The following is a 27,307-nucleotide window of genomic DNA, read 5'->3' on the forward strand; positions in this document are numbered from 1 at the left end:
CGGTAACCCGCTCCCCAGCTTGGATAGATGCCGGGGGAGCCCCTATTGCCCGCAGGCTCTGGCACTGGGAGCTCTAGCTCTGGCGGTAGCTGTCTCTCCCTATTCGCTTTAGACGGTTGCCTTCAATCGGGTCTTGGTTGCTAGGAAACCCCGGAGGTTCCCGTCGCTAACGTATTTAACCAGTTTAACGGCGACTCCCAGCCTGGTCGGGGTCCGCAGGCCCTGCCGGTTTGTGCTGGCTTCTCTTCGCTCCCCGGTTCGGTACCGGCGGGCCACCGCCCGTCCCCGGTCCTACGGTTCCGCGTTGATCTGCCTCTCCTGCAGACGGCCACCACCATCTGCCAACCTTGCTCTCGGTGCCCGGGCCACGTACCCGGACACGGTCAGTTTTCTCCTCACTACTACTTCATTCCTCTCCTGACTCCTACTCCGATCTGAACTGACTTCCTTTCCCGCCTCCAGGACTGTGAACTCCTCAGTGGGTGGGGCCAACTGCCTGGCTCCACCCCACCTGGTGTGGACATCAGCCCCTGGAGGGAGGCAACAAGGATTTGTGTGTGCGGCTGATGTGCCTAACCGGTGTGTGGGGTGTGTTGTTGCAGTACCCGTGACGTCCTGGCTTGTCTAGGGCGCCACATAACTAAAGTAAATATCGGGTAACCAAGGAAAGGGCTTCCTTTGTTTACCCAATGTTTACCGTGGTTACATCTTACCGCAGGCTGCCAGACGCCGGCTCCCTGCTCGCTTCAGTTCGTCACTCTCTCGCTTCACAGCGGGAGAGCAAGAGCAAAAAATGAAGCAGGACATTCAGCAACGAGCGGCGTCCTCACAGCAGGGGCCGGGTCATTGCTGGATGTCACACACACCGACAGCGACGGGACGTCGCTGCTGCGTCACAGAAAATGGTGACGTAACAGCGACGTCGTTGTCGCTATGTGTGAACCCAGTTTTAATTAGCTTTGATTAGTGGTGTGAAAGTTTTATTGTCCCAATATCCATGTAGGATCAGAGGTCTGGTGCCCTAGCAGTCTCTGGAGCTGACCCCTCAGATTCTCTAGCGGGTCATAAATTCTCCTGACAGATTTATTCCTGTGTGAACAGAGTCAGACATTTTAATGTATTTGTAATTCCAGACCCTTCGCTGATTCTGTGATCTGAAGTTGCCTTTTAATATCATGACTTTCATGTGGTTATGTTGTGTCCTGGAGCACAGAAATGTTTGGCCACAGGTAAATGGGTTTTTTTGTCTGTAATTGTGTGAAGATGAGACCTCATCTTTGCTCTCAGTCTCTGTCCTGTTTCTCCAATATAAAAATCCCCAATAGGACATATAGTGCACAGGATTAAGTTCTACTCGCTCCAGGGCTATGGGGTACTCAGTCCTGGGCAGTATATTTACTAGGACAGTTCACTGGGTGGCCGTTGCCCGGTTTCGTGACCCTGGGGGTTGCTTGAAAGGGGTTATGTTCAGGGGAGTAATAATAAAGGTTTTGTCGTGACACCATTTGCGGGTTGTGGCTATGTAGATGGAGCCGCCGCTGCACAGACAATCACTACTGGGGCTGATGTTAATGGCAGCCTGGATGTTGGGCCCTCCGCAAGTAGGGCCAGGCCCGAGGGGTTAGGTGATGGAGTTGGGCGTGGAAAGAAGGTCGGCAACACAAGGGATCGCAGTGAAACTGGTTTGTTTACTCACAGCGTTGTTATGGCTTGCAATCCGAAGAAGGCTTGTCCTCAACCACTGGTCCCCTTAGTCCCAGTGCCGGTGTAGTAACCTGGTGGCTTCTTTCCCCCGCACCTGTCTCTGGTTGGTGGGTCCCCGTGCCTTGGAGCGTCTGGGGGTCCCCTCCTGGTAGTCTTTCAGTCTTTAGTCCGTACGGCGGGCAGCTTTAACCCTGTAGGGTCGATGTTCTGTTCCGGTCCCTGGTTCTCCCATCACTGCTGGTGCCCCGGACTTTATGGTCGGTGAGGTCCTGGATGGTTTCCTCACCGTGCAGATTTTTATCAGGTCTGCCTGGAGCGTTTGCCTGACCTAGGGCTCTGTACCCCGTTGGTGCTATGGTTCCGAGAGTACTCCACCGTACTCCTTCGGCAACTACATGACAGATTACTGTTACACACTCCCATCAGTATGGTTACGTCCATCTCCTTTAACTTCCACTTACTGACTATCTGACCCTCCTCCCTGGTTGTCATCTAGTGGACTGGATTGGTTCCACCCCTAGGTGGCCATCCATTGGGTCCAACTCTAGCCTGTCACCAGTCCTTAGGGAAGGGAGAAAACAGGGATTATATAGGTGTTTTGGTGTTACCAGCACTGGTCTTCTGGGTCCCTGGGGGTAGGCTCAGCATCTTTGACAGGATGCAGTTCCTTGTAACTCCTGATGGCTTCAGGGGCACTACAAGTACACCATATTGGAGGTAGAACATGTGAATGTCCCAGGAACCTTACAGTCCTGCTGTGTGTTGGGGATCTGTATTCGGTCTTTGGTTTCTACATGAGCGCAGGTTTTGCAGCTCTTTACATTGCAAGTTCAAGCCTAGCACTTACTAACAATACTTTAGAACATTTATGTGAAGGTGCCTTAGACTTATATAAGGGTTGGTGTTTGGGGTCAAATTTGGGTTCAGATCTGGTCCTGAACCCGAACAACTGTGGGTTCGCCCATCTCTAATCTTTGATATTCTGGTGACTCTTGTAATCCGGTTTTCAATTGGATGATAGCCCTGATTCGAAAAGGTCTTTGCTCGATTGAGCATTGGGATGCTCGAAATGCTCAATACTCGACTGTGTATCCTGATACTTGGGCGCCATGCTTGATTCCCTGCCCTGTAAAGGGTGCTTTACATGCTGCAACATCGCTAGCGATGTCGAGCGCGATAGCACCCACCCCCGTCGTTCGTGCGACATTTGGTGCTCGCTGCCATAGTGAACATTATCACTACGGCAGCGTCACAAGCACATACCTTGTCAGCGACGTCGCTGTGACCGCCGAACAATCCCTCCTTCAAGGGGAAGGTGCATTCGGCGTCATAGCGACGTCACTGCGGCGTCACTAAGCGGCCGGCCAATAGAAGCGCAGAGGCGGAGATGAGCGATACATAACATCCCGCCAACCTCCTTCCTTCCGCATTGCTGATGGACGCAGGTAAGGAGATGTTCGTCGTTCCTGCGGTGTCACACATAGCGATGTATGCTGCCGCAGGAACGACGAACAACATCGTACCTGTGGCAGCAGCGATATTAAGGAAAGGAGCGACGTGTCAACGATCACCGTTTTTGAATGATTTTGCGATCATTGATTGTCGCTCCTAGCTGTCACGCGCTGCGATGTCGCTACCGCCGCCGGATGTGCGTCACTAACGACGTGACCCCGACAATATATCGGTAGCGATGTCGCAGTGTGTAAAGCAACCTTAAGTTTTGCAAAATTTTTTAAGCCACTAAACAGGCAGGAATTGCCTGCCAATAACAGTAATAGCTTAGCCATGTTGGCTACTGGCATTACTGTGATTGGCCATCCGCATCGTGTCATTGTGTCTATATAAGACCCGTTGATGCCATGCTTGGCACACTGTACCTAGAAATAGTGCAGGGAGAGATTCTGCTAGAGATGGGACAGTGTGTTTAAAGCTTGACAATATCTGCTGGTGCAACATGAAACCAACAGTCCTTTTCAGGGCTAATTCTATAATAACACTGTTCTTAGCTGCATTTAGTGTAGGGAAAGCTGAAGGGATAGTGTATTAGAGGCATGTAAGCAGGGATTGTAGTCTTAGGCTGTGTCCGCACTTTGCATTTTCACGTGCGTTTCAGCTGCTTTTCCGCAGCGTTTTGAACTGCAGCGTTTTCACGCCAAAAGGCATGTGTTTTGATTTTCCAGCAAAGTCTATGGAAAATGGGGATTTCTTGTGCGCACTTGCAGTTCAAAACGCTGCGTTTAATTTGCATAATTTTGGCCAAAAACTCTGCGTTCAAAGAAGCAGCATGTCAATTGTATTTGCCATTTGGGCTGGGTTTTGCTAACATTGAAGTCAATGAGAAGTTGCAAAAAGCAACAAACATCAAAATTCCAGCGTTTTACATGCTTATTAGCTGCAGAAAACATGCGTTTATGACATCAAAATAATGGAATGATGTGTCCCTTTACACACACACATAGTCCGACAATTAAATTATTGAAAAATTAAAATATTAATTTATTGATATTTTAGCCATATATTAGTATAAAACCACTATAATTATATTAATTATAACTTTTTTCGTTATGATTTAATAAATTATATTTGTTTTCATTTTTTCCCCCTTTTTTCATAGTGTTTGTATGTTAAAACTTTATTTAGTAGTGTCTTTGTAATTAAAACGCATCTGACTTTAAGCAATGGAAAAGCAATGGAAACGCAGCTAAAACGCGGTAAATACGCACGCATATTTATTGCGTTTGGATGGTCAGAAGCAACTTTGGCAAAAGCAATTTATGCCAGAGGATGCGTTTAGAACTGCAACTACATCGACGCAAAGTGCGGACACAGCCTCAGGCTATGTCCGCACGTTGCTTTTTACCTGCTTTTTTGCTGCTTTTTCAACTGCAGCGTTTAATGCCAAAATGGTTGTGTTCTGCTTTTCAAGCAAAGTCTATGGGAATTTGGGTTTCTTGTCCGCACTATGCAGTTAAAACTGCAGCCTTTTTGTTGCAGAACTTTGGTCAAAAACTCAGCTTTGCAGTGCAAAACCCAAATGGCAAAAACAATTGACATGTCGGTTCACCGAGGCAGTGCTGCAGTGCTTCCAGCCTGCGACAGATGTAGACAGCGACAAGTCGAAGGTGGAAGAAGGGGTGGAACAACTGGTGGAGGAAATTTGGGAAACCCTGATGGAACTAAAGCCTGCAATCCTTGGAGTCAGTAGCACCTGTGCCGTTCCAGGATCTGACTCTGTCCCCACCTCCACAATGTTCACCCAATGTGCCGTTGGGAAAATGTCCCTTGCCACAAGCCCTTCTTCAGGTGTCGGTGGTTAAGTGGACCTTCCCAGTAACTGTGCCAGTACGGAACCCAAGACCAGGGAAAGAGTTCAATTGGAGAGAACATAAGACCAGGGATAGACTTCAGCAGCAGAGAACACAAAACCAGGGAGAGAGTTCAGCAGCAGAGAACGCAAGACCAGAGAGAGAGATCAGCAGCAGACAACACAAAACCAGGGAGAGAGTTCAGCAGCAGAGAACACAAGACCAGGGAGAGAGTTCAGCAGCAGAGAACACAAAACCAGGGAGAGAGTTCAGCAGCAGAGAACACAAGACCAGGGAGAGAGTTCAGCAGCAGAGAACACAAGACCAGGGAGAGAGTTCAGCAGCAGAGAATACAAGACCAGGGAGAGAGTTCAGGAGCAGAGAACACAAGACCAGGGAGAGAGTTCAGTAGCAGAGAACACAAGACCAGGGAGAGAGTTCAGCAGCAGAGAACACAAGACCAGGGAGAGAGTTCAGCAGCAGAGAACACAAGACCAGGGAGAGAGTTCAGCAGCAGAAAACACAAGACCAGGGAGAGAGATCAGCAGCAGAGAACACAAGACCAGGGAGAGAGTTCAGCAGCAGAGAACACAAGACCAGGGAGAGAGTTCAGCAGCAGAGAACACAAGACCAGGGAGAGAGTTCAGCAGCAGAGAACACAAGACCAGGGAGAGAGTTCAGCAGCAGAGAACGCAAGACCAGGGAGAGAGTTCAGCAGCAGAGAATACAAGACCAGGGAGAGAGTTCAGGAGCAGAGAACACAAGACCAGGGAGAGAGTTCAGCAACAGAGAACACAAGACCAGGGAGAGAGTTCAGCAGCAGAGAACACAAGACCAGGGAGAGAGTTCAGCAGCAGAGAGCACAAGACCAGGGAGAGAGTTAAGGAGCAGAGAAGCAAGAGACCAGGGAGAGAGTTCAATTGGAGAGAACATAAGACCAGGGAGAGACTTCAGCAGCAGAGAACACAAGACCAGGGAGAGAGTTCAGCAGCAAAGAACGCAAGACCAGAGAGAGAGATCAGCAGCAGAGCACACAAGACCAGGGAGAGAGTTCATTTCATCAGCAGAGAACACAAGACCAGGGAAGAGAGTTCAGCAGCAGAGAAACATGAGACCAGGGAGAGATATCAGCAATAGAGAATACAAGACCAGGGAGAGAGTTCAGCAGCAGAGAACACAAGACCAGGGAGAGAGTTCAGCAGCAGAGTACACAAGAGCAGGCAGAGAGTTCAGCAGCAGAGAACACAAGACCAGGGAGAGAGTTCAGCAGCAGAGAATACAAGACCAGGGAGAGAGTTCAGCAGCAGAGAATACAAGACCAGGGAGAGAGTTCAGCAGCAGAGAACACAAGACCAGGGAGAGAGTTCAGGAGCAGAGAAACAAGAGACTAGGGAGAGAGTTCAGCAGCAGAGAGCACAAGAGCAGGCAGAGAGTTCAGCAGCAGAGAACACAAGACCAGGAGAGAGTTCAGCAGCAGAGAACACAAGAGCAGGCAGAGAGTTCAGCAGCAGAGAACACAAGACCAGGGAGAGAGTTCAGCAGCAGAGAATACAAGACCAGGGAGAGAGTTCAGCAGCAGAGAACACAAGACCAGGGAGAGAGTTCAGGAGCAGAGAAACAAGAGACCAGGGAGAGAGTTCAGCAGCAGAGAGCACAAGACCAGGGAGAGAGTTCAGCAGCAGAGAACACAAGACCAGAGAGAGAGTTCAGCAGCAGAGAAAACAAGACCAGGGAGAGAGTTCAGCAGCAGAGAACACAAGACCAGGGAGAGAGTTCAGCAGCAGAGAACACAAGACCAGGGAGAGAGTTCAGCAGCAGAGAACACAAGACCAGGGAGAGAGTTCAGCAGCAGAGAACACAAGACCAGGGAGAGAGTTCAGCAGCAGAGAACACAAGAGCAGGCAGAGAGTTCAGCAGCAGAGAACACAAGACCAGGAGAGAGTTCAGCAGCAGAGAACACAAGAGCAGGCAGAGAGTTCAGCAGCAGAGAACACAAGACCAGGGAGAGAGTTCAGCAGCAGAGAATACAAGACCAGGGAGAGAGTTCAGCAGCAGAGAACACAAGACCAGGGAGAGAGTTCAGGAGCAGAGAAACAAGAGACCAGGGAGAGAGTTCAGCAGCAGAGAGCACAAGACCAGGGAGAGAGTTCAGCAGCAGAGAACACAAGACCAGAGAGAGAGTTCAGCAGCAGAGAAAACAAGACCAGGGAGAGAGTTCAGCAGCAGAGAACACAAGACCAGGGAGAGAGTTCAGCAGCAGAGAACACAAGACCAGGGAGAGAGATCAGCAGCAGAGAACACAAGACCAGGGAGAGAGATCAGCAGCAGAGAATACAAGACCAGAGAGACACTGCTGACACTGGGAAAGCTGTGTTACAGCTCCATTATAGTCTGATCAGAATGAGACAGCTGATGACTCTGGGAAAGCTGAGTACAGCCCAGTTCTAACAGGTTACAGCTGTGAAATAATATATTCTGAGAATGTTGCTTAAAATTGGAAAGCTTTCTTTATAGCTCAATGTTGACAGGTTCTGAGACTGGGAAAGCTGGGTTATAGTTGTGCACAGCCCTCATTTTATAGCCTTGTGTCTACATTATACAGTGTAGAGCCTGAGACAGTGTAACGTTTGCTTACAGCACAGACGTGCAGAGCTGGGTGTGTATAAATCTGCAGAATGTGACTCCCCCCACATGTGACCGGTCGCATAGTCATGACGTCACTGAAGGTCCTTCTGCTCCCCGGGATTCCGCCTGCACCGCCCCCATTGTTACACCGGTGAGTCTGTGCTGCACATATCATCTCTCATGTACATCTGACCTGGATTATTGCTGTTATACAATCCCTGCATCTTCTTCTCTTACTCTTTGGTCACTTGGAGGCTTTTTCTCTGTTATAAGATGCAGAATGTGGACACATACACCGTTACACCATTGTGCGATTGCTGCTGATACTGGGAAAGCTGAGTTACCACTTAGTGATGATACATTGTGAGACTGCTGCTGATACTGGGAAAGCTGAGTTACCGCTTAGTGATGATACATTGTGAGACTGCTGCTAATACTGGGAAAGCTGAGTTACCGCTTAGTGATGATACATTGTGAGACTGCTGCTAATACTGGGAAAGCTGAGTTACCGCTTAGTGATGATACATTGTGAGACTGCTGCTGATACTGGGAAAGCTGAGTTACAGCTTAGTGATGGTACATTGTGAGACTGCTGCTAATACTGGGAAAGCTGAGTTACCGCTTAGTGATGATACATTGTGAGACTGCTGCTGATACTGGGAAAGCTGAGTTACAGCTTAGTGGTGATACATTGTGAGACTGCTGATACTCGGAAAGCTGAGTTACAGCTTAGTGATGATACATTGTGAGACTGCTGCTGATACTAGGAAAGCTGAGTTACAGCTTAGTGATGATACATTGTGAGACTGCTGATACTGGGAAAGCTGAGTTACAGCTTAGTGATGATACATTGTGCGATTGCTGCTGATACTAGGAAAGCTGAGTTACAGCTTAGTGATGGTACATTGTGACATTGCTGCTGATACTGGGAAAGCTGAGTTACAGCTTAGTGATGATACATTGTGAGACTGCTGATACTGGGAAAGCTGAGTTACAGCTTAGTGATGATACATTGTGAGACTGCTGATACTGGGAAAGCTGAGTTACCGCTTAGTGATGATACATTGTGAGACTGCTGCTGATACTGGGAAAGCTGAGCTACAGCTTAGTGATGATACATTGTGAGACTGCTGATACTGGGAAAGCTGAGTTACAGCTTAGTGATGATACATTGTGAGACTGCTGATACTGGGAAAGCTGAGTTACAGCTTAGTGATGATACATTGTGAGACTGCTGATACTGGGAAAGCTGAGTTACAGCTTAGTGATGATACATTGTGCGATTGCTGCTGATACTGGGAAAGCTGAGTTACAGCTTAGTGATGATACATTGTGACATTGCTGCTGATACTAGGAAAGCTGAGTTACAGCTTAGTGATGATACATTGTGACATTGCTGCTGATACTAGGAAAGCTGAGTTACAGCTTAGTGATGATACATTGTGACATTGCTGCTGATACTGGGAAAGCTGAGTTACAGCTTAGTGATGATACATTGTGAGACTGCTGCTGATACTGGGAAAGCTGAGTTACAACTTAGTGATGATACATTGTGCGATTGCTGCTGATACTAGGAAAGCTGAGTTACAGCTTAGTGATGGTACATTGTGACATTGCTGCTGATACTGGGAAAGCTGAGTTACAGCTTAGTGATGATACATTGTGAGACTGCTGAAACTGGGAAAGCTGAGTTACTGCTTAGTGATGATACATTGTGAGACTGCTGATACTGGGAAAGCTGAGTTACAGCTTAGTGATGATACATTGTGAGACTGCTGAAACTGGGAAAGCTGAGTTACTGCTTAGTGATGATACATTGTGAGACTGCTGATACTGGGAAAGCTGAGTTACTGCTTAGTGATGATACATTGTGAGACTGCTGATACTGGGAAAGCTGAGTTACAGCTTAGTGATGATACATTGTGAGACTGCTGATACTGGGAAAGCTGAGTTACCGCTTAGTGATGATACATTGTGAGACTGCTGCTGATACTGGGAAAGCTGAGCTACAGCTTAGTGATGATACATTGTGAGACTGCTGATACTGGGAAAGCTGAGTTACAGCTTAGTGATGATACATTGTGAGACTGCTGATACTGGGAAAGCTGAGTTACAGCGTAGTGATGATACATTGTGAGACTGCTTATACTGGGAAAGCTGAGTTACAGCTTAGTGATGGTACATTGTGAGACTGCTGATACTGGGAAAGCTGAGTTACAGCTTAGTGATGGTACATTGTGAGAATGCTGATACTGGGAAAGCTGAGCTACAGCTTAGTGATGATACATTGTGAGACTGCTGATACTGGGAAAGCTGAGTTACAGCTTCGTGATGGTACATTGTGAAACTGCTGCTGATACTGGGAAAGCTGAGTTACAGCTTAGTGATGATACATTGTGACATTGCTGCTGATACTGGGAAAGCTGAGTTACAGCTTAGTGATGATACATTGTGAGACTGCTGATACTGGGAAAGCTGAGTTACCGCTTAGTGATGGTACATTCTGAGACTCCTGATACTGGGAAAGCTGAGTTACCGCTTAGTGATGGTACATTCTGAGACTCCTGATACTGGGAAAGCTGAGTTACAGCTTAGTGATGACACATTGTGAGATTGCTGATACTGGGAAAGCTGAGTTACAGCTTAGTGATGATACATTGTGAGACTGCTACTGATACTGGGAAAGCTGAGTTACAGCTTAGTGATGATTCATTCTGAGACTGCTGATACTGTGAAAGCTGAGTTACAGCTTAGTGATGATACATTGTGAAACTGCTGCTGATACTGGGAAAGCTGAGTTACAGCTTAGTGATGATACATTGTGAGACTACTGCTGATACTGGGAAAGCTGAGTTACCGCTTAGTGGTGATACATTGTGAGACTGCTGATACTGGGAAAGCTGAGTTACAGCGTAGTGATGATACATTGTGAGACTGCTTATACTGGAAAAGCTGAGTTACAGCTTAGTGATGATACATTGTGAGACTGCTGATACTGGGAAAGCTGAGTTACAGCTTAGTGATGGTACATTGTGAGAATGCTGATACTGGGAAAGCTGAGTTACAGCTTAGTGATGATACATTGTGAGACTGCTGATACTGGGAAAGCTGAGTTACAGCGTAGTGATGATACATTGTGAGACTGCTGAAACTGGGAAAGCTGAGTTACAGCTTAGTGATGGTACATTGTGAGACTGCTGATACTGGGAAAGCTGAGTTACAGCTTAGTGATGGTACATTGTGAGACTGCTGATACTGGGAAAGCTGAGTTACAGCTTAGTGATGATACATTGTGAGATTGCTGATACTGGGAAAGCTGAGTTACAGCTTAGTGATGATACATTGTGAGACTGCTACTGATACTGGGAAAGCTGAGTTACAGCTTAGTGATGATTCATTCTGAGACTGCTGATACTGGGAAAGCTGAGTTACAGCTTAGTGATGATACATTGTGAGACTGCTGATACTGTGAAAGCTGAGTTACAGCTTAGTGATGATACATTGTGAAACTGCTGCTGATACTGGGAAAGCTGAGTTACAGCTTAGTGATGATACATTGTGAGACTACTGCTGATACTGGGAAAGCTGAGTTACCGCTTAGTGGTGATACATTGTGAGACTGCTGATACTGGGAAAGCTGAGTTACAGCGTAGTGATGATACATTGTGAGACTGCTTATACTGGAAAAGCTGAGTTACAGCTTAGTGATGATACATTGTGAGACTGCTGATACTGGGAAAGCTGAGTTACAGCTTAGTGATGGTACATTGTGAGAATGCTGATACTGGGAAAGCTGAGTTACAGCTTAGTGATGATACATTGTGAGACTGCTGATACTGGGAAAGCTGAGTTACAGCGTAGTGATGATACATTGTGAGACTGCTGAAACTGGGAAAGCTGAGTTACAGCTTAGTGATGCTACATTGTGAGACTGCTGATACTGGGAAAGCTGAGTTACAGCTTAGTGATGACACATTGTGAGATTGCTGATACTGGGAAAGCTGAGTTACAGCTTAGTGATGATACATTGTGAGACTGCTACTGATACTGGGAAAGCTGAGTTACAGCTTAGTGATGATTCATTCTGAGACTGCTGATACTGGGAAAGCTGAGTTACAGCTTAGTGATGATACATTGTGAGACTGCTGATACTGTGAAAGCTGAGTTACAGCTTAGTGATGATACATTGTGAAACTGCTGCTGATACTGGGAAAGCTGAGTTACAGCTTAGTGATGATACATTGTGAGACTACTGCTGATACTGGGAAAGCTGAGTTACCGCTTAGTGGTGATACATTGTGAGACTGCTGATACTGGGAAAGCTGAGTTACAGCGTAGTGATGATACATTGTGAGACTGCTTATACTGGAAAAGCTGAGTTACAGCTTAGTGATGATACATTGTGAGACTGCTGATACTGGGAAAGCTGAGTTACAGCTTAGTGATGGTACATTGTGAGAATGCTGATACTGGGAAAGCTGAGTTACAGCTTAGTGATGATACATTGTGAGACTGCTGATACTGGGAAAGCTGAGTTACAGCGTAGTGATGATACATTGTGAGACTGCTGAAACTGGGAAAGCTGAGTTACAGCTTAGTGATGGTACATTGTGAGACTGCTGATACTGGGAAAGCTGAGTTACAGCTTAGTGATGATACATTGTGAGACTGCTGATACTGGGAAAGCTGAGTTACCGCTTAGTGATGATACATTGTGAGACTGCTGATACTGGGAAAGCTGAGATACCGCTTAGTGATGATACATTGTGAGACTGCTGATACTGGGAAAGCTGAGTTACAGCTTAGTGATGATACATTGTGAGACTGCTTCATACTGGGAAAGCTGAGTTACAGCTTAGTGATGGTACATTGTGAGACTGCTTCATACTGGGAAAGCTGAGTTACAGCTTAGTGATGGTACATTGTGAGACTGCTGATACTGGGAAAGCTGAGTTACAGCTTAGTGATGATACATTGTGAGACTGCTGATACTGGGAAAGCTGAGTTACAGCTTAGTGATGGTACATTGTGAGAATGCTGATACTGGGAAAGCTGAGTTACAGCTTAGTGATGATACATTGTGAGACTGCTGATACTGGGAAAGCTGAGTTACAGCTTAGTGATGATACATTCTGAGACTGCTTCATACTGGGAAAGCTGAGTTACAGCTTAGTGATGGTACATTGTGAGACTGCTGATACTGGGAAAGCTGAGTTACAGCTTAGTGATGATACATTGTGAGACTGCTGATACTGGGAAAGCTGAGTTACAGCTTAGTGATGGTACATTGTGAGAATGCTGATACTGGGAAAGCTGAGTTACAGCTTAGTGATGATACATTGTGAGACTGCTGATACTGGGAAAGCTGAGTTACAGCTTAGTGATGATACATTGAAGACTGCTGATACTGGGAAAGCTGAGTTACAGCTTAGTGATGGTACATTGTGAGATTGCTGCTGATACAGGGAAAGCTGAGTTACAGCTTAGTGATGATACTTTGTGAGACTGCTGCTGATACTGGGAAAGCTGAGTTACAGCTTAGTGATGGTACATTGTGAGACTGCTGATACTGGGAAAGCTGAGTTACAGTTTAGTGATGGTACATTGTGAGACTGCTGATGCTGGGAAAGCTGAGTTACAGCTTAGTGATGGTACATTGTGAGACTGCTGATACTGGGAAAGCTGAGTTACAGCTTAGTGATGATACATTGTGAGACTGCTGATACTGGGAAAACTGAGTTACAGCTTAGTGATGATACATTGTGAGACTGCTTCATACTGGGAAAGCTGAGTTACAGCTTAGTGATGGTACATTGTGAGACTGCTGATACTGGGAAAGCTGAGTTACAGCTTAGTGATGATACATTTTGAGACTGCTGATACTGGGAAAGCTGAGTTACAGCTTAGTGATGATACATTTTGAGACTGCTGAAACTGGGAAAGCTGAGTTACAGCTTAGTGATGACACATTGTGAGATTGCTGATACTGGGAAAGCTGAGTTACAGCTTAGTGATGATACATTGTGAGACTGCTACTGATACTGGGAAAGCTGAGTTACAGCTTAGTGATGATTCATTCTGAGACTGCTGCTGATACTGGGAAAGCTGAGTTACAGCTTAGTGATGATACATTGTGAGACTGCTGCTGATACTGGGAAAGCTGAGTTACAGCTTAGTGATGAAACATTGTGAGACTGCTGATACTGGGAAAGCTGAGTTACAGCTTAGTGATGATACATTGTGAGACTGCTGATACTGTGAAAGCTGAGTTACAGCTTAGTGATGATACATTCTGAGACTGCTGATACTGGGAAAGCTGAGTTACAGCTTAGTGATGATACATTGTGAGACTGCTGATACTGGGAAAGCTGGGTTACAGCTTAGTGATGATACATTGTGAGACTGCTGATACTGGGAAAGCTGAGTTACAGCGTAGTGATGATACATTGTGAGACTGCTGCTGATACTGGGAAAGCTGAGTTACAGCTTAGTGATGATACATTGTGAGACTGCTGCTGATACTGGGAAAGCTGAGTTACAGCTTAGTGATGATACATTGTGAAACTGCTGCTGATACTGGGAAAGCTGAGTTACAGCTTTGTGATGATACATTGTGAGACTGCTGCTGATACTGGGAAAGCTGAGTTACAGCTTAGTGATGATACATTGTGAAACTGCTGCTGATACTGGGAAAGCTGAGTTACAGCTTAGTGATGATACATTGTGAGACTACTGCTGATACTGGGAAAGCTGAATTACCGCTTAGTGGTGATACATTGTGAGACTGCTGATACTGGGAAAGCTGAGTTACAGCGTAGTGATGATACATTGTGAGACTGCTTATACTGGAAAAGCTGAGTTACAGCTTAGTGATGATACATTGTGAGACTGCTGATACTGGGAAAGCTGAGTTACAGCTTAGTGATGGTACATTGTGAGATTGCTGATACTGGGAAAGCTGAGTTACAGCTTAGTGATGATACATTGTGAGACTGCTGATACTGGGAAAGCTGAGTTACAGCTTAGTGATGGTACATTGTGAGAATGCTGATACTGGGAAAGCTGAGTTACAGCTTAGTGATGATACATTGTGAGACTGCTGATACTGGGAAAGCTGAGTTACAGCTTAGTGATGGTACATTGTGAGACTGCTGATACTGGGAAAGCTGAGTTACAGCTTAGTGATGATACATTGTGAGACTGCTGATACTGGGAAAGCTGAGTTACCGCTTAGTGATGATACATTGTGAGACTGCTGATTCTGGGAAAGCTGAGATACCGCTTAGTGATGATACATTGTGAGACTGCTGATACTGGGAAAGCTGAGTTACAGCTTAGTGATGATACATTGTGAAACTGCTGCTGATACTGGGAAAGCTGAGTTACAGCTTAGTGATGATACATTGTAAGACTGCTGATACTGGGAAAGCTGAGTTACAGCTTAGTGATGATACATTGTGAAACTGCTGCTGATACTGGGAAAGCTGAGTTACAGCTTAGTGATGATACATTCTGAGACTGCTTCATACTGGGAAAGCTGAGTTACAGCTTAGTGATGGTACATTGTGAGACTGCTGATACTGGGAAAGCTGAGTTACAGCTTAGTGATGATACATTGTGAGACTGCTGATACTGGGAAAGCTGAGTTACAGCTTAGTGATGGTACATTGTGAGAATGCTGATACTGGGAAAGCTGAGTTACAGCTTAGTGATGATACATTGTGAGACTGCTGATACTGGGAAAGCTGAGTTACAGCTTAGTGATGGTACATTGTGAGATTGCTGCTGATACAGGGAAAGCTGAGTTACAGCTTAGTGATGATACTTTGTGAGACTGCTGCTGATACTGGGAAAGCTGAGTTACAGCTTAGTGATGGTACATTGTGAGACTGCTGATACTGGGAAAGCTGAGTTACAGTTTAGTGATGGTACATTGTGAGACTGCTGATGCTGGGAAAGCTGAGTTACAGCTTAGTGATGGTACATTGTGAGACTGCTGATACTGGGAAAGCTGAGTTACAGTTTAGTGATGGTACATTGTGAGACTGCTGATGCTGGGAAAGCTGAGTTACAGCTTAGTGATGGTACATTGTGAGACTGCTGATACTGGGAAAGCTGAGTTACAGCTTAGTGATGATACATTGTGAGACTGCTGCTGATACTGGGAAAGCTGAGTTACAGCTTAGTGATGATACATTGTGAGACTGCTGATACTGGGAAAGCTGAGTTACAGCTTAGTGATGATACATTTTGAGACTGCTGAAACTGGGAAAGCTGAGTTACAGCTTAGTGATGACACATTGTGAGATTGCTGATACTGGGAAAGCTGAGTTACAGCTTAGTGATGATACATTTTGAGACTGCTGATACTGGGAAAGCTGAGTTACAGCTTAGTGATGATGCATTCTGAGACTGCTGATACTGGGAAAGCTGAGTTACAGCTTAGTGATGATACATTGAAGACTGCTGAAACTGGGAAAGCTGGGTTACAGCTTAGTGATGATACATTGTGAGACTGCTGATACTGTGAAAGCTGAGTTACAGCTTAGTGATGATACATTGTGAGACTGCTGATACTGGGAAAGCTGAGTTACAACTTACTGATGATACATTTGGAGACTGCTGATACTGGGAAAGCTGAGTTACAGCTTAGTGATGGTACATTGTGAGACTGCTGATACTGGGAAAGCTGAGTTACAGTTTAGTGATGGTACATTGTGAGACTGCTGATGCTGGGAAAGCTGAGTTACAGCTTAGTGATGGTACATTGTGAGACTGCTGATACTGGGAAAGCTGAGTTACAGCTTAGTGATGATACATTGTGAGACTGCTGATACTGGGAAAGCTGAGTTACCGCTTAGTGATGATACATTGTGAGACTGCTGCTGATACTGGGAAAGCTGAGTTACAGCTTAGTGATGATACATTGTGAGATTGCTGATACTGGGAAAGCTGAGTTACAGCTTAGTGATGATACATTGTGAGACTGCTGCTGATACTGGGAAAGCTGGGTTACAGCTTAGTGATGATACATTGTGAGACTGCTGATACTGGGAAAGCTGAGTTACAGCTTAGTGATGATACATTTTGAGACTGCTGATACTGGGAAAGCTGAGTTACAGCTTAGTGATGATACATTGTGAGACTGCTGATACTGGGAAAGCTGAGTTACAGCTTAGTGATGATACATTCTGAGACTGCTGATACTGGGAAAGCTGAGTTACAGCTTAGTGATGATACATTGAAGACTGCTGATACTGGGAAAGCTGAGTTACAGCTTAGTGATGATACATTGAAGACTGCTGAAACTGGGAAAGCTGAGTTACAGCTTAGTGATGATACATTTTGAGACTGCTGAAACTGGGAAAGCTGAGTTACAGCTTAGTGATGATACATTCTGAGACTGCTGATACTGGGAAAGCTGAGTTACAGCTTAGTGATGATACATTGAAGACTGCTGATACTGGGAAAGCTGAGTTACAGCTTAGTGATGATACATTGAAGACTGCTGAAACTGGGAAAGCTGAGTTACAGCTTAGTGATGATACATTGTGAGATTGCTGCTGATACTGGGAAAGCTGAGTTACAGCTTAGTGATGATGCATTCTGAGACTGCTGATACTGGGAAAGCTGAGTTACAGCTTAGTGATGATACATTGAAGACTGCTGAAACTGGGAAAGCTGGGTTACAGCTTAGTGATGATACATTGTGAGACTGCTGATACTGGGAAAGCTGAGTTACAGCTTAGTGATGACACATTGTGAGATTGCTGATACTGGGAAAGCTGAGTTACAGCTTAGTGATGATACATTGTGAGACTGCTGCTGATACTGGGAAAGCTGAGTTACAGCTTAGTGATGATACATTGTGAGACTGCTGCTGATACTGGGAAAGCTGAGTTACAGCTTAGTGATGATACATTCTGAGACTGCTGCTGATACTGGGAAAGCTGAGTTACAGCTTAGTGATGATACATTGTGAAACTGCTGCTGATACTGGGAAAGCTGAGTTACAGCTTAGTGATGATACATTGTGAGACTACTGCTGATACTGGGAAAGCTGAGTTACCGCTTAGTGGTGATACATTGTGAGACTGCTGATACTGGGAAAGCTGAGTTACAGCGTAGTGATGATACATTGTGAGACTGCTTATACTGGAAAAGCTGAGTTACAGCTTAGTGATGGTACATTGTGAGACTGCTGATACTGGGAAAGCTGAGTTACAGCGTAGTGATGATACATTGTGAGACTGCTGATACTGGGAAAGCTGAGTTACAGCTTAGTGATGGTACATTGTGAGATTGCTGATACTGGGAAAGCTGAGTTACAGCTTAGTGATGATACATTGTGAGACTGCTGATACTGGGAAAGCTGAGTTACAGCTTAGTGATGATACATTGTGAGACTGCTGATTCTGGGAAAGCTGAGTTACAGCTTAGTGATGGTACATTGTGAGAATGCTGATACTGGGAAAGCTGAGTTACAGCTTAGTGATGATACATTGTGAGACTGCTGATACTGGGAAAGCTGAGTTACAGCTTAGTGATGGTACATTGTGAGACTGCTGATACTGGGAAAGCTGAGTTACAGCTTAGTGATGATACATTGTGAGACTGCTGAAACTGGGAAAGCTGAGTTACAGCTTAGTGATGATACATTGTGAGACTGCTGAAACTGGGAAAGCTGAGTTACAGCTTAGTGATGGTACATTGTGAGACTGCTGAAACTGGGAAAGCTGAGTTACAGCGTAGTGATGATACATTGTGAGACTGCTGAAACTGGGAAAGCTGAGTTACAGCTTAGTGATGGTACATTGTGAGACTGCTGATACTGGGAAAGCTGAGTTACAGCTTAGTGATGATACATTGTGAAACTGCTGCTGATACTGGGAAAGCTGAGTTACCGCTTAGTGATGATACATTGTGAGACTGCTTCATACTGGGAAAGCTGAGTTACAGCTTAGTGATGATACATTCTGAGACTGCTTCATACTGGGAAAGCTGAGTTACAGCTTAGTGATGATACATTGTGAAACTGCTGCTGATACTGGGAAAGCTGAGTTACAGCTTAGTGATGGTACATTGTGAGACTGCTGATACTGGGAAAGCTGAGTTACAGCTTAGTGATGATACATTGTGAGACTGCTGCTGAAACTGGAAAAGCTGAGTTACAGCTTAGTGATGATACATTAAGGCACTGCTGATGACACTGGGAAAGCTGGGTTATGGCTGTGAAATAATATATTCTGAGAATGTTGCTTAAAATTGGAAAGCTTTCTTTATAGCTCAATGTTGACAGGTTCTGAGACTGGGAAAGCTGGGTTATAGTTGTGCACAGCCCTCATTTTATAGCCTTGTGTCTACATTATACAGTGTAGAGCCTGAGACAGTGTAACGTTTGCTTACAGCACAGACGTGCAGAGCTGGGTGTGTATAAATCGGCAGAATGTGACTCCCCCCACATGTGACCGGTCGCATAGTCATGACGTCACTGAAGGTCCTTCTGCTCCCCGGGATTCCGCCTGCACCGCCCCCATTGTTACACCGGTGAGTCTGTGCTGCACATATCATCTCACAATCTCTGCATCTTCTGCTCTTAAGGCTACTTTACACACTGCGATATTGGTACCGATATCGCTAGTGTGGGTACCCGCCCCCATCTGTTGCGCGACAGTGGCATATCGCTGCCCGTGCCCCACATCATCGCCCAGAGCCGTCACACATACTTACCTGCCCGGCGATGTCGCTGTGACCGGCGAACCGCCTCCTTTCTAAGGGGGCGGTCCGTGCGGCGTCACAGCGACGTCACTGAAACGTCACTGAACCGCCGCCCAATAGCAGCGGAGGGGCGGAGATGAGCGGGATGTAACATCCCGCCCACCTCCTTCCTTCTGCATAGCGGCCGGGAGGCAGGTAAGGAGAGCTTCCTCGTTCCTGCGGTGTCATACGCAGCGATGTGTGCTGCCGCAGGAACGAGGAACAACTTCGTTACTGCTGCAGTAACGATTTTTAAGAATGGACCCCCATGTCGCCGATTTAGCGATTTTGCATGTTTTTGCAATGATGCAAAATCGCTTATCGGTGTCACACGCAACGGCATCGCTACAGCGGCCGGATGTGCGTCACAAATTCCGTGACCCCAACGACTCCGCATTAGCGATGCCGCAGCGTGTAAAGCCCCCTTTACTCTTTGGTCACTTTGCTTTTTCTTTTTTATAAGATGCAGAATGTGGACACTTTTTACTGATCTTATACACCGTTACCGTTGTGAGATTGCTGCTGATGCTGGGAAAGCTGAGTTACAGCTAAGTGATGATACATTGTGAGATTGCTGCTGATACTGGGAAAGCTGAGTTACACCTTACTGATGATACATTCTGAGATTGCTGCTGACATTGGGAAAGCTGAGTTACAGCTAAGTGATGATACATTGTGAGACTGCTGCTGATACTGGGAAAGCTGAGTTACAACTTACTGATGATACATTTGGAGACTGCTGATATTGGGAAAGCTGAGTTACAGCTTAGTGATGATACATTGTGAGACTGCTGATACTGGGAAAGCTGAGTTACAGCTTAGTGATGATACATAGTGAGACTGCTGATACTGGGAAAGCTGAGTTACAGCTTAGTGATGATACATAGTGAGACTGCTGATACTGGGAAAGCTGAGTTACAGCTTAGTGCTGTTACATAGTGAGACTGCTGATACTGGGAAAGCTGAGTTACAGCTTAGTGATGTTACATAGTGAGACTGCTGATACTGGGAAAGCTGAGTTACAGCTTAGTGATGATACATTGTGAGACTGCTGATACTGGGAAAGCTGGGTTACAGCTTAGTGATGTTACATAGTGAGACTGCTGATACTGGGAAAGCTGAGTTACAGCTTAGTGATGATACATTGTGAGACTGCTGATACTGGGAAAGCTGAGTTACAGCTTAGTGATGATACATTTTGAGACTGCTGATACTGGGAAAGCTGAGTTACAGCTTAGTGATGATACATAGTGAGACTGCTGATACTGGGAAAGCTGGGTTACAGCTTAGTGATGTTACATAGTGAGACTGCTGATACTGGGAAAGCTGAGTTACAGCTTAGTGATGATACATAGTGAGACTGCTGCTGATACTGGGAAAGCTGAGTTACAGCTTAGTGATGATACATTGTGAGACTGCTGATACTGGGAAAGCTGAGTTAAAGCTTACTGATGATACATTCTGAGATTGCTGCTGACATTGGGAAAGCTGAGTTACCGCTTAGTGTTGGTACACTCTGAGACTGCTGCTGATACTGGGAAAGCTGAGTTACAACTTACTGATGATACATTCTGAGAATAGGTTCACATTTCCGTCAATTTGTATCAGTCACAATCCGCTGCTCTGGTAAACAACGGAATCCGTTTGGCGGATTCCCATAGACTTTATGAGCGGCGGATTGTGACTTATGTCTCTGCGTTTCATTCTCCGCCCGACTGATCAGTCGTGGAACGATCAGTGATCAACGATGTGAGCGATTAGCTGATGACCCAGCGGCCGGCTACTGTAAGCGATCAGCTGATCTCCCGGCGGCCGGCTGCTGTGAGCAATCGGCTGATCTCCCGGCGGCCGGCTGCTGTGAGCAATCGGCTGATCTCCCGGCGGCCGGCTACTGTAAGCGATCACCTGATCTCCCGGCGGCCGGCTGCTGTGAGCGATCACCTGATGTCCCGGCGGCCGGCTGCTGTGAGCGATCACCTGATCTCCCGGCAGTCGGCTGCTGTGAGCAATCAGCTGATCTCCCGGCGGCCGGCTGCTGTGAGCGATCAGCTGATCTCCCGGCGGCCGGCTGCTGTGAGCGATCAGCTCATCTCCCGGCGGCCGGCTGCTGTGAGCGATCAGCTCATCTCCCGGCGGCCGGCTGCTGTGAGCGATCAGCTGATCACCCGGCGGCCGGCTAATGAGAGTGATCAGCTGATCAATCTCTCATTAGCCGGCCGCCGGGAGATCATCTGTTTGCTGTCCAAAGCCTGCGGCCGGGAGATCAGCTGATCGTTCTCTCTCTCCCGTTTTACAACGGAGTCCGACAATGAATTCTAATTTTTGTCATCCGTCGTACAACGCATCAGTCACAAGCGTCAAGCAACGCATGTGACTGATGGAAAACAATGGAAATGTGAACCTAGCCTAAAACCTGCTTTACAGCTTTACACGGTACGATCTATCGTGCAATTTCACGATCGATTGTACCCGCCCCCGTCGTTTGTGCGTCACGGGCAATTAGTTGCCCGTGGCGCACAAAGTGGTTAACCCCCGTCACACGCACTGCTGTGCAACGTCGCTGTGGGCGGCGAACATCCTCTTCCTGAAGGGGGAGGGACGTTCGGCGTCACATCGACGTCACGCGGCAGCTGGCCAATAGAAGCGGAGGGGCGGGGATGAGCGGGACGTAAACATCCCACCCACCTCCTTCCTTCCGCATTGCCGGCGGGTGCCGCGGGACGGAGGTCAGCTGTGTTCATTGTTCCCGGGGTGTCACACGGAGCGGCGTGTGCTACCCCGGGAACGATGAGCAACCGGCGCCATTTTAATTAATTGAGATTATGAAACCGAGCGACGAGTACACGACTCACGATTTGTGAGCGATACTGCGTCGCTCGGAGGTGTCACACAAGTCGACGTCGCAAGCGATGCCAGAGGTGCGTCACAAAAACCGTGACCCCGACGATCTATCGCACGATAGATCGTCTCCTGTAAAGCAGCCTTTAGTGATGATACATTGTGAGACTGCTGCTGATACTGGAAAAGCTGAGTTACCGCTTAGCGGTGATACATTCTGAATCTGCTGCTAGCACTGTTAGACTATGTTCACACGTTGCGTTTTTGGTGCGTTTCTTCTGCAGCCAAAACCTGCTCTCTTGGCAGTAAATAAAGCTGCTTCCAGAGAGCGGATCTTGCTGCGTTTTTTGTTTATTTTTTTGGTGTCATTTATCTACACTACATATTTACATGTATATAAAGTTACTTTCACTCACCAGAATGGCAGCCGTCGCATTTTTCCAGCATTTTTACATTTTCTCGTTGCTTTCAATGGTGAAAAATTGCTGCAAAAACACTGAAATAAATTCCACACTGACCTATCCAAACTGCAGCATCTTCCATTTCAGTCGGGAAGAAAAAAGCAAAGAAGCCATCGAGTGCATGAGATTTCTAGACTCTCAGAAGTTTTGCTGGTGCTGTAAAGCGCAGACTTTCATTTGCATAAAACTAACACAAAAATGCAACGTGTGAACAGAGCCTGAGGCTACACTCCCATAATGAGCTTTTCATGAGTTTTGACACTGCTTATTTTCATTGTGTCATAAAAGCAACGTCTTGCAGTTCCAGCAAAGTTGATGGGAGTTATAGAAATCTGCCGACTGCGCTTCTTTACACTTTGTAAGATGACCTGTGGTGCGTTTTAAAATCTGCAGCATGTGAGTTTCTTTTGTGGGTTTTATGTGCACTACCATGCTCGGGTGTTTAAGATCACTCCAAGTGCAAGACGTATGTATAATCACAAGCAAGATCACAAGGGACCCCAAGGTAACCACTAAGCAACTAAAGGCCTCTCTCATATTAGCTAATGTTAAAGTAACAGGCCGGACCCTCAACCCTGGTTGTGGGTGGAGGCCGGCATGACTTGAGTTAGGAAGGAAGGACAGTGTCCGTGGGTGTGGTTTAGGCAGTGGGTGGTTTATATAGGGCAATCCAGAAGCAGGGCCCCCCTTTCGGCCCGCGCTATCCCGGATAGAAACCTTTGCCCCAACCCTGTGCAGTTGCTTCCTGTGCCCACCGATGGCATCCTGGAGCGTCATGCAGGCTGAGGCCAGCCATCACCTTCCTGGGTGATTGGATCGACAGCTGCTGGGAATAGTCGGCGGCGGTGCAGCTGCGTGGGTGCCCAGTTTGTCCCTCCCTCCAGAGCAGCCATTGTGGAGGACCAGGCCACCATGGAGGCTGTCTCTGGATATGGCTGTGGGGCCTCAGTGGTGGCACAAAATCCCTTCCGGGGACCATTCAGGCATGTGACCGCAGTGATGTCGTGCAAGCTGGACCCGGCTTGGGAGGATTTTGCGGCTCTGCCCAAGGCCTCCGGTGGTTGGTAGGCCTCTGCCTCAGCTTGGGGCAGACCTTATCACTGCCTTTCCACCCCTGTCCTCGGATACTGCAGCAGGCCATTCCGGCAATGCTCCAGTCGAACGGCCTGGATTTTTTGACCCTGGATGGTAGCCAGAGAGACCCTGGATCCATCACTGAGGACAGCGTTGTGTCCTCGGTGTGCATATTATTACAATCACAGCCCACTGGTTTGGCCTGCACTTCAGCCAGCCAGGATGTTCCTGGATCGTGTCTGCCTGTGACCAATTTGAGGATGAGTCCCCCTTCCCTGGATTACTCACACCTCAGCCCCGCGGTGCTGACGTTTCGCATGGATCGGATGGTCATCGGGATTATGGAGATTCGGCTGGTGGGATCTCAGCTTCTGCATGGCTTGGTGAGTATGGCTCTATGTTTTGTTCGTCTCCTTTTACTGTTGCTGTTCATAGTGGTTTGGGTGGTCAGGCAGTGTCAGTCGGCGTTGGCCCGAGTGCAGACGGAGAGGTGGAACCTTTCAGTGAGGGTGTTGCAGTGGTCTTGGCGAGTGTTAGATCAGTTAGCAGGGGCTAGGACGGTGCCAGGGCATTTATCCACATGGGTTGGTCATGGTGTTGCGGGGCAGGGGGGCGTTGGCGTTGGGTCGGCGGTTGTGAGTAGGGTCAGCCGAACCGGTGTCGGTTTAGACTGAAAAGGATAAGGATAGGATTCATTTGGATGATAAGGCCCCGGGGCGAAGTATATGTCTGCTTTGAAGGCCCCCTGGGTTCCATTCTTACAAAAGGAGCTTAGGAAAAAAAATTGGAATTGGGAATACCTTGACATTTTTTCCCTGTTGCCGTTGGAGACATTTAATTTAGATAGGCATAAAAAGGATTATAGTAAGAAGGAGGATGAGGAGAAGCAGAGGTGACGTTTGATCTGCAGACGATTACAAACTGGTTGCAGGCGTTTGCAATCTTGGCGAGTGTTATCGGCGAAACAGTGCCGGAAACTGCTCGCACCTGTTTTTTTATATGGATTCCAACGGGGAAGCCTACAGGGTATATGGGGTGCAGGCGTGGTTATGGTATGATGAGCAGTGTCGTTAACGGAAGGCCATTCACCCCTCTATCTGTTGGGACCAGATGGATATTGGTCTGTGGCTGCGGGTAATGGCTCCAACTAGGTTCGGACAGTCCTTTCATGGGGGGTGAAAATTCCAGCCAGTCAGGAAGCTGCGCTGGGCAACAGAATTCTGGGACTCTTCCAGGCAGTCTGTGCCCCAGAAGCCCGGATTATGTTGGCAGTTTAATGAGAGCCCGTGTAAGTTCGGATCTAACTGCAAGTTCAAGCTTCTCTACTCGCACTTCATTGGTGCCTCTCACCGCGCTTACTAGTGCTTCAGGAGGAATAAGGCCAAGTCAGGAGCCACTAATACCCAAGGGAGGGACTCCAGTGAGGTTGCACGCGATGCTGCCTTACCTAAATAGAGAATTTCCTGATTGACAGACGACTGACTTGTTGTTTAACAGTTTTGAGGGGGGGGGGTTCTCGATTCCCCCTCCTGTTTTTGAAATTCCATGGATCCTGAAGAATTTGATGTCTGTTTATTTGAGATGGGAATTTCAGCTTCCGGATCATAAAGTGGCGGCCCTTAAGGACGAGGTAGCATTGGCACTGTGAGTTAGGAAGCTGATATTGCGAGAGGTGTAGTCACTGCTCGATAAGCTCAATGTTGCATGTCGGGTTATGCCCATGGGCAGGGTTTTCTCGCAGCAGCTCGCCAGCTCTACGGCCAGCGTGAGAGCGCCGCATTATTATGTTTGGATGACGGTGGAGCTTAAGGCTGATTTATCAGTCTGGGGGTAATTTTTGGAAAGGTATATTGGCTGATCATTGTTGTTAGACCACTTGGTGGATAATTCGGAGATTGATTTATTCACTGATGCGGCAGGTAGTTCCGGCTTTGGGGTGTACTTTGGAGGGCAGTGGTGCGCAGCCAGGTGACCTACGTAATGCCGCATATCCAGTTTGGTTAGGAATATTGCGTTGCTGGAGATTTTTCCAATTAGAAGGTGGCGGTGACTTTGTGGAACGGGGCCTCCAGAGCAAGAGGGTTCATTTTCATTGTGTCAACATGGGAGTGGTTTGGGCATTAAATAACATCTTGGCATCTTCGCCCCCTGTAGCCAGGGTTCTTCATCAGTTAGTGTTGGAAGGTTTGTTCATCAACACTTATATTACTACTACTCATGTACAGAGTGTTCGGAATTCAATCGCTGATGCGCTGTCTCGTTTTCAGTGGGAGCATTTTGAGACCTTGGCTCCAGAGGTGGAGGTCGAGGACTTGGACTGCCCTCCCGAACTTTGGAGCGTGGTGTCCGGGCCACTGGACACTTGATTGGGTCATCCCTTTCGGGCGCTACGTGGACTGCTTATCATCAGGTTTGGGAGCCATGGGAACAGTTGGTGGATTCCTTTGGTTCAGACTTGTCTGAGGAGGATCAGGTAGAAGTCTTGTTCTTATGGGTTAGCCAATGAGCTGAGGATGGTTGGTCGCCAGTGAAGGTTAATCGGTTGGTTGCGGTATTAGCCTTTGGCCTTAAGTTGCGTTGTAGGAGGGGTTTGATGAAAAACATTTTGGTTCGGCAAGCCCTGGAGGGGTTTTGCAGGGGGGAGGTGTAGAAGGATGGCAGGAGGCCGGTGTCCTTTGTCCTGCTGGAGCGGTTGGGTTCGCAGTTAGTGTCAGTTTGTAGGTCACAATTTGAGGTAGCGTTGTTTCGACTCGCTTTCTCGTTCTCCTTTTTTGGTGCATTGAGAACAGGTGAGCTTGTTGTTCAGAATCAGCTGAGTCCTGGGGGGGTGTTTGCTCAGGATGTTGTGGATCATGCGCAGGGGGTTGAGTTTTGGATTAGGAAATCAAAGACTGACCAGGTTGGCAGAGGTATGTGGATGGTCATGGGTAGTGTTGCTGTTTCTTTTATGTGTCCAGTACATTGTTTGCAGTGTTTTTTGTCTTTTATGCCACGGGTCAGTGAGCCTTTGTTGTGTCATGAGGATGGTTCCTTTTTATCAAGGTACTAGTTTTGTGTTATTATTTGGAGATGTGTTGAGGCCCTTGGCTTGGATTCATCGTGTTATGCGCCTCGTTCTTTCCGGATTGGGGCTGCCATGGAGGCGGCTGTCTGCAGGTTGACTCCGGATATTGTTTAGAGGATCGAACGATGGGAGTTTCGGCGGTCTAAGGGGTATGTTCGGCTGCAAGGCCTGGTTGGTGGTTTTTAACTGTAATGGGTGGGGGGTTATTTGCGGTTTGTGAGTGTTAGCCTGATTCGTATGTGTTTTGCCTGTGTTAAATTTCAGAGTGGGTCCCTCGTTTGGTCTGGATTCTCGGCCATTCTTTTGTGCACTGTGCAGCGGTCCGGACTGACATTCGTGTGGGGGGTAGACAGCTTGGTTTTCCCAGAGGCGTGGCAGAACTCAGGTGGCTGGGTTTTTGGGGTATGAGATGGAGCCGGGTTTTGCAGGAGTTGCACCGGGTGGTGCATTTAGATAGGGCCCTTGACATTTTGGTCCTC

General features: G+C 47.1%; 1 protein-coding gene across 1 annotated transcript in view; it reads left to right on the forward strand.

Moving 5' to 3' along the window:
- The first annotated feature begins 7,594 nt into the window (after nucleotides 1-7,594).
- The window catches only part of LOC142258443 (uncharacterized), a 263,726-nt gene continuing 244,013 nt past the window's right edge, over nucleotides 7,595-27,307 (forward strand). Inside the window, exons 1-2 of the mRNA XM_075331089.1 lie at nucleotides 7,595-7,785; nucleotides 19,043-19,181. The gene's annotated coding sequence lies outside the window, so the exon portion shown is untranslated. The remainder of the gene's footprint in view (nucleotides 7,786-19,042; nucleotides 19,182-27,307) is intronic.

This window comes from Anomaloglossus baeobatrachus, chromosome 1, assembly GCF_048569485.1.
Source record: "Anomaloglossus baeobatrachus isolate aAnoBae1 chromosome 1, aAnoBae1.hap1, whole genome shotgun sequence".
Classification (NCBI taxonomy): domain Eukaryota; kingdom Metazoa; phylum Chordata; class Amphibia; order Anura; family Aromobatidae; genus Anomaloglossus; species Anomaloglossus baeobatrachus.